The 18,297-nt window shown below is 43.0% G+C and overlaps 1 protein-coding gene and 1 non-coding gene across 4 annotated transcripts in view; both read right to left on the bottom strand.

Annotated features, from left to right (window-relative positions):
• Positions 1–18,297, bottom strand: part of RHBDD1 (rhomboid domain containing 1) — a 160,641-nt gene that overhangs the window by 89,101 nt on the left and 53,243 nt on the right. The window lies entirely within an intron of this gene.
• LOC141141631 (5S ribosomal RNA) lies at positions 4,205–4,323 on the bottom strand. Its single transcript, XR_012244177.1, has one exon. It is a non-coding gene; the product is annotated as a 5S ribosomal RNA (ribosomal RNA).

Genomic DNA, 18,297 nt, shown 5'->3' with positions numbered 1-18,297 from the left:
CATCTTAAAGGGGCATTCAATACCAGGAGTGTGCATTAAGTACAGTGTGCAGGGTTCAGGGGGTGCGCTGCATACAGAGTGCAGGGTTCAGGGGGTGCACTGCATACAGAGTGCAGGGTTCAGGGGGTGCACTGCATACAGAGTGCAGGGTTCAGGGGGTGCGCTGCATACAGAGTGCAGGGGGTGCGCTGCATACAGAGTGCAGGGTTCAGGGGTGCACTGCATACAGAGTGCAGGGTTCAGGGGTGCACTGCATACAGAGTGCAGGGTTCAGGGGTGCACTGCATACAGAGTGCAGAGTACAAGGATGCCCAAATCCCCCTCCTTGACAGTACCTGATAGAGAACTGCCGCTGCAGAAGAGCAGGATAAATTACTCAGGAGGAGCGTGTAGTGTAACTGCAGGGCACATGGGGTCATGGGCACAGGCTTCAGAAGCTGTTGCCACCAGACAAGCACTGGGTTCCAACTACCTTTTTATGCATAGATGGCAGGCGGAGCACAATTGAAATCATACTGCAGCCAGACCTAGAGGAGCAGTATTGGCAAATGTGGCCATCCTGCTCCCTCCACCACTGGCTCCAGCCTGCTTCTATTTAAAAATAATCCAAACTGGCTCCAAACTCTGCCTGGATAAGTGGCTGCTGGTTCTGCACTAAGCTTTCAATGGGGTTCTTTCTTATACTTGCTGAGCCAACACTAACCTGCCTGAAAAAAAAAAAAAAAAAAAAAAAAAAAGGGACTTATTTTTACTGACAAAATTTCTGTAACAGAGGTTTACAGACAGCTGTAAAAATCACTGATTTTTACAAACGGTCAGTAAATTTACTGATGGTTGCCAACCCTGGTTGATACCCGGTGTTGCATACACCACAACACAGAAAGGAGTGCATTTATGAAACATTTGCATAGCGATTTGCTATGCTGACAAAGGAGCTTGACAAAAGGAGTGCAGCCGTCACGTCACTCACGGCTAGCCGGCTCAGGAAACGCGTCGCACAGTGTGTGACATCATCCCTTCCCCGGATCACTGTTTGCTTCTCAAGCCTCGCTCCGGCGTTCTCCCTCGCTGTTGGCCGACATATATCCAGCGCTTCGGGAACAAGACAGAGGATACACATCCACGGCTGGGAGAGATGACCTCACGGACCCCCTTGATTGCCTTGGGACTTTTTTATGCTTGATACCCTCTTTGTAAATGTGAGTGCAAACCTTGTTGTTGCCTTTTTAATAAATTGTTTTAAAGTCTGTACCCAGAGGCGCCTCAGTTTTCCTTGTTTTACAGTGTCTTTTTGGGATTATGGTTTTCACTCCCACCGGAAGGCTGCCATGAATGTGGACTCCACACATCATCCCCATCACCCATTTTGCTGTGTCACATCACGGACTCTATCTTCATTTCCATTTTTTGATTAAATGTTATTTAATTCAAAGTTCATTTATGTACAACATTGTTATACAATTTGGATTTTTGCTTTTAATTCTTTGCGCCGAACACTTGTTATATTGCTATGCTTTGTACATGGTTGTGTATGCATCTTGGAGCCCAGCTCACTTAGCAGTGATGTATATAAATTATACACCAAATATTAAGGCTGGGTCCATACTGGAGAACGCAGCGGCTCACAGCAGAAGTCCGATGCGTCTTGATTTACCATTTCAGGTCCGATTTCAACCCAAATTTTTGAGCCGAATTCGGACCTGAAACGGGCCAAAGGACGCACAGGAATCATGTGCAATTTGCACCGGAGCCACTGCAGAGATAGGTGAACAGGCTCCATAGAGAGCCGGTCACAATCTCCTACTATGCAAATTGGATGCGGGAACATCCGCATCCAATTCGCAATAGCGTGAACCCAGCCTAAAGGTATGTGGATTACAGTGGTTGTAAACCATATACCAACTGGAGTGACTAGTCTTAAGTGATACATAGAGATGAAACAAATCCTCCTGCATAAGTTGTACCTGTTTATCTGCAGCCATCTCTCCTTTACAGCCTCCTAAAGCACACATTTTACACAGCACCTCTGAGCTCCAGCAGCCAGGGGGCGGAAAATTGGATATCACTACAGAGCCCATAGGAAGGACCTGACTGTAACCTGAGACCTGAATGGAGGGAATAGACCCCCCCCCCCCCCCCCACACACACACACACAAACAAGGGAAACATGCACAGCTGAGGCTGTCAATCACAGATAGCAGAGCAGGCAGGCTGGAGGCAGAAATCAAACTCAGTGCTTTGGATTGCACCAAGTACACACTATAGAAGGATATGCTTCATGTAAGTTTTACAACTACTTTAAATGTCTCTCTCCTGCCTGAGCTGAATTACCAAATTGATCTACTATATGAACCTATTGTCTGTAGTTGGAGGTTTAATGAACAACAATCCCAGTCAGGACAAATGTTTTATATACACACAAATCAGTCATAACTTTATGACCACCCACCTAATATTAACCACTTGCCGACCGTAATATGTATATATGCCATGAGGTTTTGAAGGGCGTGATCTGTACTAGCCCAAAACTATAAGCCCTCACCCCTTGAACACACATATATATATACACATACATATACACACACACATACATACATACATACACACACACACATATATACATACACACACTTTTTTTTTAATTAATATATACGCAAGTGTTTTACTGGGATTATGACTGAAGATATCAGCCATAACCCCGGTACTGTTTTTTTTTCTGCAGGCGGCCGGCTTTCTCATGAAATCAGTCCGAGCGGCTCATGAGCTGCTGAAATGGTTTCGGAAGCGGCGGAAGTGGATGTCTGTCCCCTCCCGCTGGCGTTTTACAGTCTGTTTCTGCTGGTTCACCTGAGAAATGATCCAACAGTGCAGCCAGCTGCTCCCATAAGCGATCAAAGAGTTAACACTCTTTGAGCCACTCTATAGCCCTGGGAGGACCGAAGCGACGTCATGTCGTCACTTCCGTTTCAGGCTGGAAGAAAATAATACATTTTTTTTTTTTAAGGCCCCTTTCACACGATCGGACCGTTCAGGTCCGCCTGTCAGTTTTGACGGCAGACCTGAACGGGCACTCCATGTTAGCCTATGGAGCAACGGATGTCAGCGGAGACATGTCCGCTGACATCCGACCCGGTCCGATCCACTAAAAGCAGACGGATGGCCCTACGTCCAGGTCCGTCGCTGGCAGATCGGATCGGGTGAGATCTGATGAAAACGGACATTCTGATTCAGTTTTCATCTGATCCCTCCATAGGCGGCAGTGGCACCTGACAAGCCCCTCCCCGCTCAGTGAGCAGAGAGGGACCTGTCATCCGCCGGCTAGGCGGAGATCAACGGACTGATCTCCCGCTGAGCCGGCGGACTCCGTGGAAGCGGAGTCCGCCTCGTGTGAAAGGGGCCTAAAGCTAAAGAACACTTTTTTTTTGATCTTTTGCTTTTAAAAAAGGTAGAGATTTGGGGTCTTTTTGAGCTAGATCTTTCCATGAAGAGGACTGGTCATCCTTATTTCTATTACAAGGGATGTGTACATTCCTTGTAATAGGAATACAAGTAAAAAAAAAAAAAAAAAAAAAAAAAAAAAAAAAAAAGTAAAGCGTCCCTATCCCTCTGTGCTCTGAGCTGTGCACAGAAGCGAACTCATATGCATATCAATGAAAACAAAGAAGAATGGTGGCACATCAGGAAGTAAAATCAGAAAAAAAAAAAATCAGAAGAATTTATTGAAAGTCCATAAAATCAAGCGAACATGACAAACATCAATCCAAAAAAGGAGCTCAGTAGACACATTTCACACAGACGTGCTTATTCATCACTAATCACGCGCATATGTAAACGGTATTCGAACCACATATGTGAGGTATCACCGTGAACGTTAGAGTAAGAGCAATAATTCCAGCCCTAGACAACCTCTGTAACTCTAAACAGGTAACCTGTAAAGGCATTTGAAGCATCGCCTATCGAGATTTTTAAGTACCGTACATTCCACAAGCGTGCACAATTTTAAAGCAGAACATGTTGGGTATCTATTTACTTGGCATAACATCATCTTTTACATTATACAAAAAAAGTGGGGCAACTATTGTGTTTTATTTTTTTAATTCATTAAAGTGTATTTTTTCCCCAATAAATTGGGTTTGCTAAACTGCTGCGCAGATACCGTGCGACCTAAAAAATTGCAACGATCAACTTTTTTTTTTTTTTTTTTAGCCTACGGCACCTGGTATTCCCAGGTGGTCTCCCATCCAGGTACTAACCAGGCCCGACCCTGCTTAGCCTCCGAGATCAGACGAGATCGGGCGCTTTCAGGGTGATGTGGCCGTAGGCAACGATCGACATTTTATTCCCTAGAGTCTCTGCTAAAAAAAAAAAAAAAAAAAACAAAAAAAAACCAAAATGTATAATCTTTGGGGGTTATAAGTAAATTTCTAGCAAAAAAATACTGTACCTTTTGCACAATAGCCAAAACAGCCCTGAATCATTGAGGCATGGGCGCCACTAGACCTCTAAATGTATGCTGTGGTATCTGGTACCAAGCTGCCATAGCAGATCCTTTAAGTCCTATAAGTTAGGAGGTGGGGCCTCAATGGATCAGACTTGCTTTTCCTGCACATCCCAGTGATGGCTGATTGGATTGATAACGTGAGAATTTCAAAGTCAACACCTCAAACTCGTTTTCCTCAAACAGTTTTTTTAAATCATTTTGCCGTGTGCACACCGCTATCAGGGAATATAGTTCGCATGAAGGGGTGTACTTAGTCAGAAAAATTGTTTAGGTAGATAGTATATGTCAAGTAACATCCACGTGATAGGCAGGACCCAAGGGTTCCTAGCAGAACATTGCCCAAAGCATCACAATGCCTCCAATGACTTGCCTTCTTCCCAAACTGCATCTTGGTGCCATCTCTTCCCCAGGTAACCAATCCTCATGATGTAAAAGAAAATGTAATTCATCAGACTAGGCCACCTTCTTCCAATGCTCTGTGGTCCAGGTTTAGTGCTCACAAGCACATTGTAGGCACTTTTGGTTGTGGACACGGGTCAGCATAGGCACCCTGACCAGTCTGTGGCTGCACAGCCCCATACACAATAAACTGCAATGCCCATTTTTTCTGCTTTCAAACACCTCAACTTCAGTGACATATTTACTTGCAGCCCACCGACTTACAGATGCCATTGTACCATGATAATCAATTTAATTCACCCGTCAGTGGTCAGAAAGTTATAGCTACAATATGTAATCTCTCCAGTGTCACAAGCTGTACATGACTCCATCTTATTAGGAGAATATGTTAAATGGAAAAGTAAATGGCCTAGTGACGTCCACCATAGACTGGAAACATTCCAGAGATAAAAGAGCAAGCATAGGCAAGCAGACAATGTAAGGAAATGAACATTATTCATCAATTACCAATCTGTCAGTGATTCATTTGTCTGCCTTGGATGATTCCTCTGAAGCAGATGTGCACACATGTACTACAAGTGGGAATATCATCCTGCTTCTAATTCTTTTATTTAGTTTACAGCTACTTGTTCTAAAAGACGCCAGCGGCAAAGAAATATGAAATCTGCCGATGTTGAGGGCTGTCACCATCCTTGTTTCACTGCTTATGGAGTTCTTGACTGCAAACAAGCATGAGCAAATTCCACCTGCACCTTCAAAAACATTTCAGAAATTGCCTTTTCCACCTGAACACAAAGGTGCTCTATTTGACAAAGATAAGGAAAATGAATAAACAACTGTAACAGTCATGTTTGTGGCAACCAGTTTGAAGTATTTCATATTTTGTGACATGCTACTTTATCCTGCATGATACAGCCACTAAAAAACGGATGATCCACTAGAGTTAGGTGATCATCCTGCTTTACCTACTATGAAAGTTTGTCCAATGCGAATTTGAAGAATATGAAAGCAGTGTTAAAACCAAAATGTAATATATTGCAGCTTACCAATCCATAGATGTGGTGGCTGCATTAGTTTTTTCTTTTTTTGGCTTTTTCCTTCTGTTTTCACCTGGTGATCTGTCTAGTAACACACCTCCTGAATTAGAGTTCCCCCACTTTGGATGAAGGAGTACAGCAAGCACATTTGGACATCTGCATTGTCAGTCTGGGGTCAGGGGAGTGTTAGGTGGACTAGCAGATTTAGATACACTAAGAAACTGAAGCCAAACTCCAGCTCACACTGCAGTTACAGAAACACTTCATTCATCCAGATGAAGTACACATTCCAGTGTATGAAACGCGTAGACGGAGGGTAGTGCTAACATATCTCAATGACCCCCAAGTCTGAGCGATAAGGCAGAATTGCCTACCATTCACGCTGGAAGTTTTGACTGATTAAACGGCTCATTTGACATTCACTTGATATCCACCTGGAGGCTATTTGGACTATCCAAGCCGTACTCCACAGACACTATCTCCGCATGTGTCCTGCACTATGCCTGGGATGATTGAATCCTCTCCCTAAAAACCAGCAGTTTTAGGCATTATCTTTTTATGATACAACGGCTACAATTGCGGACACTAACCAAATCAAAACTACAGCCCAAAATCATCAACTGATCCAAAGGACATCTCAACAGATTGAATCTGGAAATCCATCCTTGACATACAGAGACCTGTAACTGTGATACAATCAGAGTAAAACGCCCATACACGGGCAAATATTGTTCAATTACATTCCCGTTTTGATCTATGCAGCAGGTTTAAGACTTTGTTTATCGGTGGATACGATTCATACTTTGGAGCCAACAGATGAGCCAAGTTCTACATATTCTGCCATTGAGGATTCCTCCGCTGTAGTGACATCAGTCTAATTGTCATCTACATGAGACCGTATACATTTTGATAAACGCCTATACTATGGACATTTGACACAACACAAAACGGAAATTTTTACCTTTGGGTGTTTACATTGTTTCCCTGATCTAGCTTCAAACTTGACTGAATCAGCCAATAGGATGTTAATCATCTTCAACTAATGCATATTCAATGACATATACCGGTCAACTACAGAAAACAGCAGATCTCTGCAGTTAATTGAAAGTTGGAGACACCTTTGCTTCACCCTTGGGAAACTCATTTTCTTTTTAGGTCCATTTTTCCTCCTGGTCTTTGGTATTAGTCTTGATATAGTAGGGCTCATGTATTAGCGCTTTTTAATTTGTGACAATATTATCTTATTACAGTGCGATTTTATTAGTGATTCATGAATTTTTTGCAAATTACATGAACATTATCCCACCAGGGTAGGGTTGTTCCACCTGGAATGGAACACTGTCAATAATTTTGTATTTTACCAATAAAGCTTCTATTAATTCATTCATATACTGTGGCTGATCTCCCTTGATTGTTTTAGGGTTACCCTTTAAACCTCCCCCCTTATGTCCTAGGCTGCACGCTTTCTGGGAGATATACCACCCTAAGGGCAAATCGGTGGGTCAGTTTACCTCTATTGTTCACTAACCAATAATGTAGGATTCCTTTTTTGCCTTTTATAGTCTGTTATATACCTGTCATCCACCTGCTCAGCAGGAATCAGCGGAGCGATCCTCCACTGAGCAAGCGGAGTCCGCCAAACGGAGGTGCCCATATAAAAAGGAGCCTTATGCCACGTACACACAATCGTTTTTCTCGTCGGAAAAAGATATGATGGCTTTTCCGACGGCCTTCTGCTCAAGTTTGCCTTGCATACACACGGTCACACAAAAGTTCGCTGAAATTACGACCGTCAAGAATGCGGTGACGTACAACACTACGACGAGCTGAGAAAATGAAGTTCAATGCTTTCAAGCATGCGTCGAATTGTTAGCGAGCATGCGTAGGAATTTTGCGAGTCGGAATTGCCACAGACGATCGCATTTTCGGATAGGAACTTTTCCCGACTGAAAAATTGAGAGCATGCTCTCAATCTTTTGCTGGCTGGAATTCGGCCAGCAAAAAACTGATGGAGCATACACACGGTCGCATTTTCCGATGAAAAACTCTCATCGGTCTTTTGCGGGCCGACATTCCGATCGTGTGTATGCGGCATAAGACATGATTTCCTATTGGAAGTATCTCACCAAAAAGCTAATTTTTGTTTCAGGGGATGCCTGAAATCTGACTTGTATCTTAGGCAGACTTCAGAGAAAATTGGTGAGCCAATCACACAAGCAGGAAATGATGTTTCTGGGGTGCATTCTGTACACATTCTGTGTACAGAATACCTCCTCGTAGCCATATTGCATTTTCAGAAAATTACAGAGCTGCAGATTGAAAAGAAAAAGGTAACTTAACAACATTCAATTACAATAGTTCTTGTGTTGCAATCGAATATGCTATATTATTTATTTCTTTAGTTGCTATTTTTTTCCCCACGAAAGTGGAGTTACCCTTTAAGCTTTGACTCTAGTAATAAGAATCCTTTATGTATGGACTTCCATCTACAGAATTTTTAAGTGCTTCAACTATAGCTAGACCAGCATTAGACATACTGTACCGTATATGCCTATTTCGTACTACAGTTGTCACCTATTTTAGGTTACAGAGATACTAAAGAAATACATAACTAAATACAAAAATATTATATTATATATACTTTCACTTCTATTTTAAATCTTTATACTCTCTGTTCCACTTTCTTTAAGGAATAAAAACTTCCCCAGGCTTTTAGTGCATCCTATCTGCTTTACGCTATGGTTAAACATATAGCATGTCACATCTAATGGACCAATATTCATATTAGTGTGGATAGGCCCACCAAGAAATTTGCCTTGGGACACCTACTGCTAATTCAAAAATGAATATCTATGATAAAAAAGTACTAATTTATATAGACAATAACATGCAATAAGAATATCTGGGGATCTGTTTTATTGTGTTAAGAAATAAAATTATAGTTATCTATGTTTTATGTGGTAAGCAGCCAGCTGACAAGGATAATGGTTTATTTTAAAGTTGTGGTTTCCTAAACATTAATTTCATTTTCATCTTGATTATAAATTGTAGAATAGTGCAGTTGGGTGTCTATTTTCCAAAAATAAATGGCATGTTTTTTAAATCCGTTCATGTATGACGTAAAATATACACGTTTTATATAGAGAGATTGTTGGCTCTCTGAACTACAGACACAGATAAGCCAAGCACAAAGTGAGGAGTGCTGTAACCCAATGCAAGCAATCAACAACCACCTTTCATTCTTCTCAATGCTCTAAACCAGGGGTAACCAGTAAAATTTTCCTCCAGAGGTCCGAATCTCATATTTGTTCCGTGACTCAGATCCTTCACATCACAACCTCCCTTTTAAATCAGTTTCTTTGTTCCCACTTTACATCAGCATCATCAGTCTTCCCCTTCACATCAACAATTTACATCATAGCCCCCCTTTACTTCATAGTGGCGTGTCTTTATATCACAGTCCCCTTTTACATCACATTGCTCCTCTTTACGTTACAGCCCCCCCCCCCCATACAATACAGCCCCCCTTTACATCACAGTCCTACTTTACATCACAGAGCCCCTTCACATCATACACCCCTTTGCATCACAGTCTCCATGTTTACATCACAGCCCACCTTAAATCACATTGCTTTACATTACAGTCTTCTTTAAAATGCAATCCCCTCTTCCAATACAGCCCGCCCTTTACAGCACAGCCCCCCTTTCAATTTCAGCTCCCTTTACATTATATCACCGCCAACCCTTTACTTTGCAGCCCCCCTTTAAATTACAACCCTATTGCATTACAGCACCCACCTTTACATTACAGCCCTGCTTTGCATCACAGCGCCACGCTTTACAATGTAGTCCCCCCTCATTCTTTACATATCAAGCTACCCCTTTACATAGGGCTGGGAGATTTTCTTTAAAAAAAAAAAAAAATCTTCGATTCTCTTAAAAAAAACTCAATTCACGATTCGAATCGAGTTTTTTTTTTTTTTTTCTTTGGAAACCTGAGGAGCTGTGGGCATGAGTTTTTAGGCGAGGCCGCGGCTTTGGCCTAGTCTGTGACGTCCGGCCTCGAGGACTAAGCCGAAGCCGCGGCCTCACCTAAAAACTCCTGCCTGCAGCGCCTCAGGACCAGCGCAGTGAAAAAGAAAAAAAATCTAAAAAAAAATCGATTTGCTTAAATTTTGAATCGATTTGACCTCTCAACTCGATTCAAGATTTAAATCGATTTTTTCCCCAGCCCTACCTTTACATATCAAGCTACCCCTTTACATTACAGTACCCGCTTTATACTTCAGTAGCTCTATACATTACAGCCCACCCCATTTACATCACAGTCCCCAACTTCACATTACAGCCTCCCTATAGAGTATAGCTCTCCCTTTAGACAACAGTGCCCCCCTTTACACTGCACCCAGTCCTACCTTACACAAAAGGGCAGGGGGCTGGAGGTGCATCAGGTCTGGGAGGAAAGCGGAAGCTTTCCAACTTTTCCTGATGGCTAGTAGGGGATTGGTTGCGGCTACCGCCCTAGCGGTCAATCACTGCTGGTTAAGTTGAGGAGTTAGTCTGCTCCCACCTTCTGTCCAGGCCAGCTGGCACTCCTGCGTTCTGCCCCGTGTTGAAAATGACAGTGTCGGCATCGCAGCACAGTTAGGCCATGGTGGTCCGGACAGAGCCGTCATCCTGTAAAATGGTTTTACACAGAGCAGCTCAGATCCTCCTCTTCTCGGGTCCCACTTTGGCTCTCCTGGCCCCTCCCTCCTGTCGAGTGCCCCCACAGCAAGCAGCTTGCTATGGGGGCACATGAGCCGCAGCTCCGTGTGTCCATTTAGACAGAGCTGTGGTTTGGCCCCGCCCTCTCTCTCTCATGATTGGCCAACTAAATTTGATCAACAGCAGTGGGAGCCAATGGTGACGTTCCTGTGTCTCAACCAATCAGGAGGGAGAGTGGCCAAGTCATTTGTGCACATCGCTGGACAGAGATGGGCTCAGGTAAGTGTTAGGGGAGGCTGGGGCGTCTGCTGCACACAGAAGGTTTTTTATCTTAATGCATAGACTAAAAAAACCTTCTGCGTTTACCACTTTAAAGCAGATCTTCACTGCATCTCAGCACCACAAACCACAAACACTATTACATTCATTTTTAATATTCAAAGCAAACTCCCCCACCAATCCATGTCTCCATGCTTTATTTTGATGCAAAATCACTTTGAAAAACACTATCCTAGCATTTCTGGCCGTGGCCATCTTGAGTAAGGGCAAATGACTAATTTAGCATTTACTTCCTGGAATCCATCTGATCAAGCATGTATGCAGGAGAGTGTGCTTAGCTGAAAAAACCCTCTTCATCTCAAGACTCCTGGGATATATGACATAATTTGCCTAGGCAGGAAACCAGGAAGTAACTAAAAAAAATTAAGAAAAAAAAAAGTTTAACACAAGTAAATATGATATACTTTCATATCTATCTACTAATGATATCAGTATAAGGTTTAAAAATGATCAATGTTGATTGGGAGCGTGAAGTACCACTTTAGGCTGGCCAGACACAGCTTGATACCTGTGAATAAGCTGAAATTTGCACCATGGGTGGCCCTGCAAATACAATCCAGCCTAACAAACTTTGATTAACCCCTTGGCACCGGCCACACACAAATATGCAGCCTCTCAGTGGGTGGGCCTTAGTGCCAAGAGGCCGCATATTTGTGTGAATTGGTGCAAATACAGCTGTGCCGAGAGCGCATGCCCTGCGAGCTCCCGACACAGTGGCTTGTGGCTAACGAAAAGTTCCCGATCACAAGTAGTGACAGCCAATCACTGCAGTCATATGATCATAAACCCGGTCCCGCCTGCCGGCATCCTAAGCCTCTTAAAGCGCAGCGCCAAGAAGTTAAGAAATCACAGGAGCTGGGCTCTCAAGCACATCAGATATTGCCTGATAAAAAAAAAAAAAAAAAAGAAAAAAAATGTTTTAATTTAACTAAGGTGTTTACGGGCATCATTAAAGCACATCTTAACCCCAAAACAAAAATCATATATGTTAAAGCTTATTAGTCCCACAATATAGTGGCCACATTTGTTTTAATGATGATGATGATGATATCAATACACTATGTAATGGGATTGAACAAAGGCAGACATGTCTGAAGTCCAGCCTGTGTGACAACCATCACTGCCCCCACAGATGCAGTGAAGACGTGAGTGTAGCCATGAAGAGCTAGGAATTGTGTTTTACAGAATTACCAGGTGAGAGCAAACGAAAAAAAAAAAAAATAATAATATTGCAGTTGCCACATCGAAGGACCAGTAAGCTGAAACATATTAAATTTTTGTTTTGGGGTTTTTAAACATGTGCCCATATTAAATTTAAGAAAGTGCTGCAAGAAATTCAAAGCAGGCACACCTTTACATATTTTCATGAAGGCCCTGGGGGTTTTAAAAACCATTGATACAACCAATTGGAAAAAACAGTTTTAAAAAATGTAAAATTAAAACAAAAACTAAACTAAAAGACAAAACATTTTTTTTACTTCAGATAGAGTAAGGGAGGGTTATAATGCCTGTCAGGTTTTTTTTGCTATCTGTCTCCCATTAGAGAGATTTTCCTTCACTTCCTGTCCCAGAGCCAAAAGAAGAAGTGAGAGGAAATACCAAAATAGTGGGAGCTAACAGCTATCAGCCTCTGGCACTGCTGAAGTGTTGTGGAAGACCAGGATGCTTCCAATAGCGGCCTTCAGCTTTTCTGCATTGTTCGGTCTCATGTCTCTCATCTTTCTCTTGGCAATGCCCCATAGATTCTCTATGGGGTTCAGGTCAGGTGAGTTTGCTGGCCAATCAAACACAGTAATCCCATGGTCACGGAACCAGGTTTTGGTGCTTTTGGCAGTGCGGGAAGGTGCAAAGTCCTGCTGGAAAATGAAGTCAGCATCCCCATAGAGCTCGTCTGCGGAAGGAAGCATGAAGTGCTCCAAAATCTCCTGGTAGACGGCTGCGTTGACCCTGCACTTAATGAAGCACAGTGGACCAACACCAGTAGATGACATGGCTCCCCAAATCAACACAGACTGTGGAAACTTCACACCGGCATCTTACAGTGTGTGCCTCTCCATTGTTCCTCCACACTCCGGGTCCTTGGTTTCCAAATGAGATGCAAAATTTGCTCTCATCAGAAAAGACGACTTTGGACCACTGATCAACAGACCATGTCTGTTTTGCTTTAGCTCGGGTAAGACGCTTCTGACGTTGTTTGTTGTTCAGGAGTGGCTTGACAAAAGGAATACAACATTTGAAGCCCATGTCCAGGATCTGTCTGTGTGTGGATCGCTCTTGATGCACTGACTCCACCCTCAGTCCACTCCTTGTGAAAGTCCCCAACACTTTTGAATGGCCTTTTCCTGACAATCCTCTCCAGGCTGCGGTCATCCCTGCTGCTTGTGCACCTTTTTCTTCCACATAACTTTCTATTAATGTGCTTTGATACAGCACTTTGGGAACATCCAGCTTCTTTTGCAATTACCTTTTGAGGCTTTCCCTCCTTATGAAGGGTGTCAATGATGGTTTTCTGCACAACTGTCAGGTCAGCAGTCTTTCCCATGATTGTGATTCCTACTGAACCAGGCTGAGAGACCATTTAAAGGCTCAGGAACCCTTTGCAGGTGTTATGGCTTAATTAGCTGATTAGAGTGGGACACTTTGAGCCTAGAATATTGCACCTTTTCACAATATTCTAATTTTCTGAGATTGTGGATTTGGGGGTTTTCATGAGCTGTAAGCCATAATCATCACAATTATGACAAATCATGGCTTGAACTATCTTGCTTTGCATGTAATGAGTCTATCTCATATATTTCACCTTTTAAGTTGCATTAGTAAAATAAAAGGAACTTTTGCACGATATTCTAATTTTTCTTATCACCTGTAGAGGGGGTGAATCTCCCCAATTTGGGTACAGACAGCGAGAGGTATAATCCCTTTCCACTTTATCCAAAACTAAGAAAATTTTTTTCCCTTCAGTTGTACTTTAAGTTAGGTAAAATCTATAGTTTCTTTATGTCTGATTGTACTTCACAGCATCTTATTCCCTTCTGAATTGCTGTATAAAAAAGATTTTCTACTTTTAAAAAGAGAATGGAAAATTCTCCTCTTGTACTTACTTATGTTGACCAAGTCTTAAAACTTCAGATACTTGGCTAAGGTCTGAAAGCAGCTTGGCTTTTCTTGGTGGAAAAGTCTTTGTTCAGAAACCGCTTGAAAGAAATAGAGCTAAAGCTGCATTTTTAGAAAATAGAACAGATTAAGGGGTTCAGCTGCCTTATTGCTGGCCAACACCTGGTCCACTTTATATCAGTGGCACTGCAGGGACTGCACAAAGCCTGAAAATTTACATAGCCTCATATACATTTAGAAAACACTAAGGGCCCTTTCACATTGAGCAGCTGATGTGCTTTTGGGGTTTAAAAAGTGGAACAGAAATGCATAAAAACTGTATCCCTTTAAATCCAATGGAACACTTCACACCTATGCACTGGGGTGTGGTGCAGTTTTAAAAGCCCTGCATGCAGCATTTTTGGTGAATGTTTAACAGGTGCACCCAAAACGCACCTCCCCATTGAAATGAATGGAAAATGCATCAAAAATGCACACACACGAAGCAATCTTGGTGTGTTTGAGTCATGTGTCAAGGCAAGTTTCACAGGTGTACCGGTATGCTGGGAGACAGGAATCCAGAAAACGCACCATAAAACACCATAAAAAAAAAAAAAACAAAAAAAACTTGGTAATGTTTTTAGGCACACCAATGTGAAAGGGCACTTGGAAATACATTGACAAAATTTTTTTTATTTTCTTTTGGAAACTGTGCCCATATAAATTCTGCAATTATGTAATTCTAATTTAGAAATGTTTCTAATGAAAAGAAATGTTGTACTGAGAAATACCGTATATAGTGGTGTCAAGCTAACCTGTTCTACACTCCAGCCCCCAGGTCTTTACGCCTGTGCGAGGTTGTCGGTGTGCAGCCCACATTTGTCCAGGCTTTGTCTTTAAAGCGGTTGTAAACTTCAGACATGAAATATTAAAGCAAATCCCTCTATAGTGTGTACTTATCTCAATCCAGAGCACTAAGTGTCATTTCTGTCCACTGCTTTGTTCCTCTGCTCTGTGTGTTCTTGTCTGACACACATTACCAGCAGCTGTGCATTCCTGGTCTGCAGCCTGTTTCAGCATTTCTCTGCATTCCTAGTCTGCTTCTTGCTCTTGGTCCCTGTGCACCCCTGCCTGCTCCCAGTGCCTCTGTGTTTCCATGCACACCTGCCAGCTTGGTTTGTACTACCTAGAGACGTGTGATCCCAGCATCTCGGTGATGCAAGGGACTTCTAATTGCATATCAGCACTCAGTACCCAGTAGCTGTTCCCAGCAGTAAGAGGGCCACACCCTGGGAATCATTTGCAGCAAAACCCAAACCCAAGTTCAGGTGCTCTGGTGAAAACAAGCTGGCTCCTTAGACTATTCACCTTGGCCCTCCCAAGGGCTCTTACCTTCGCTACTGTACATGCAGGCATGATGGATTCTCTCACTGCTGCCAATGGGTATCCGGCCTATCAAAGACTCTCTTTGCTTAATCCATGGCAAACACCACTGCCTAGCCTCAGTTGCTACAAATAACACAGAGGCACTGGGAGCAGGCAGGGGTGCACAGGGACCAAGAGCAAGAAGCAGACTAGGAATGCAGAGAAATGCTGAAACAGGCTGCAGACCAGGAATGCACAGCTGCTGGTAATGTGTGTCAGACAAGAACAAATAACTTTTAGTTAGCTAGTGCGCCCACTAGTAGCAACAGTCTCCCGTGACACTCCGTACACTTACTCCCCTGATAGGTGGCCACTGCTAACCTCCCTGCCTGGTTGCCACTGTATACTTTCTAAGTTAATGACCAAGACCAAGTATGCAACCAGCAAAGACAAACTTAAGTCAGAACTCCTTCATGTTTGTTCTGGGCCATTGAAAGTATTCACGTTCTTGGATAGGCATGACAGCCTGGAACCCAACAATTTCAAGCAAGGGCAACAATGGCAGCCTGCATATTTTTTCAGTGCTGCTTTCCTGTGTAATGTATCTTTATGCAGAGTACGTGTATTCAGTCAGCAGAAATATATTATTTCTACATTTACTATGCTGCACCAGCAAGTGCTTGATCTGCATTCATGATATGAGTAACCTCAAATAAATATACTTAATAAATATACTTAAATGATAATTGCTAATGTGGGATAAAATCCTAGTGTGTGGTAAGATAAACAATGTACAGCACATAAATGTTCTGAATGCTGTGTTTCAGTATCTATGTTCTAAAAAATTTGCTTATGCTAAAGATCAACAAATTACTACCAATAAATAATGGAAAAACTGCACTTTTACCCGAAGGCCTGCAAGAAGTTCACGGAAAGGATTTGCAAGGAGTTTTATCTACACAGGCAAAGGTGCATTTTGCGCTCCCCCCAAAATGAGACCCCCTACTGCCATATACTCTGCATGTGTATTGGAGGGGCTGGTTTATTCCCTCCCCACTGTCTACAGCTGTGCTGGTACCTCCAGGAGATAGATGCGCACAGCCCATTGCATTAGGGTGCACGCCAAAACTCGAACACACACATATACACAATATATTATATATATATATAGGGCATTGGATTAGTTTTTACAATTTTATTATATATATATATATATATATACACACACACACACATATACACACATACACACATACACACACACTTTTTTTTTTTTTTTACCTTTTTTAGGAACCCTGTTGGAGGGCTTTGGTGAAATATCAGGGTATCACTTTTGAGACAGAGAAAGGGACTGATGACAGATTTCCCAGCCCCTTTCTCTGCAGCCTCAGCTGCACTAGACTGGAGAATGAATGGGAAGTGTTCTATGCTGAGCCGCTTTTTGTTCACGTACAAACTGAAGCATACTAAACCGTTTACTATGCTTCGGTTTTGAATACATACCGTGAGCGATTGGTACTGATCACTCACTGTGTTCATTCAGAAATGAAATGGGCCGGTAACTGACATTGTGCCCATGCAGCATGGTGAATCTGCAAACCATGAGCGATTGGGGTGTGCCCAGGTACCCTCAGCACACCCTGTGCGCACGTCTATGTCCAGGAGTACATAATGCACAGAATGGGAGGGGACAGGAGTGTATAATGCATAGTAGAAGTCAGGAGTACAAAACAAAGAGCATGCAGGAGTCAGGGGTGTGTAACACAAAGTGTAGGGGTAAGGAGAGTGCAAAATTTCCCCTGCAAGCAAGTCTCTCCTCCATTTTATCCTCTCAGCAAAAATCCCCACTACCTCCCTTTCAAAAAAAAAAAAAAATCCAGTCCTAATCTGCACGCTCACCTCCCCAGTGCAATTCCTGTCTGCCACCCAGAACAAATCCTCCCCTAAAACCCCAAATCCCCCTCCCAACACAAAACTTCTCTCTCCTTCCTCAGCACAAGTCTTCCTTCACCCTCCCCGAATCCCCCCTCCTAGCACAATCCCCACTTCCTTCCCATCCCAGCAGGGTAATAACCAGAGCTCAATGCCAGAATTTGTTCCAGGGATTCAACACAGATTGCTGGTACTTAATCTTGGGACGGTCCCAGCAAATCTGGGACAATTGTGAGGTATGTTTTACCCCCCCCCCCCCTCCCTGCCTGGTGCCCTAAGGAGGCTGCCTAAGCCACCTAATGCTGACTGCAATTTTTTCCTTGACAGTATAAGCAATGCACAGAACACATTAATCATTTTTTGCTAAGTGCAAGGTCAGCCATACACAGTTTGAATTGTTAATGGGCAGACTGAATGTACAACCAGCCTGCCAGATTCTCTTGTGAAAATCACTAGCAGCTGCTATAGCCGCTAGGTATCACTGTCTTCTCCCGGAGGGAATGGCTTCCCCCCCCCCGCCCTGCCAGGAGAAGGCAATTGCTTGTCAAGAAGGATTCCCCTGTCAACATTGTCTGTTGATAGGGGAATCGTGCAAATTTCTTTCCTGCAACCTGTGGTTGCAGGAAAGAAATTTGCACCATGTATGGCCAGCCTAAAAGAGTTTCCTCAGGGCAGATGTGTCAACAGGGCTGATGGCTTCTGTTTACACTGCCATTTATACATTCTCTTTGTTCAGATACTATTGACAGCGATGTACTTCTGGCACTGTGTCTAGGAGAACTGTGGATATCATACTGGGAAGTGATCGTATTGTTTATCTGCCCCTCCTCTCCCCTTGTCGATTCACACAATGCCTTATATTCTGTGACTGTTTCTATAAACTTTCCAGCGCACTGCAAAACCAACATTTCTAAATGTATACAC

Source organism: Aquarana catesbeiana, linkage group LG04 (assembly GCF_042186555.1).
Source record: "Aquarana catesbeiana isolate 2022-GZ linkage group LG04, ASM4218655v1, whole genome shotgun sequence".
Lineage (NCBI taxonomy): Eukaryota > Metazoa > Chordata > Amphibia > Anura > Ranidae > Aquarana > Aquarana catesbeiana.
Note: the sequence above shows the minus strand (reverse complement) of the source record. Positions and strands in the feature narration are given on the sequence as shown.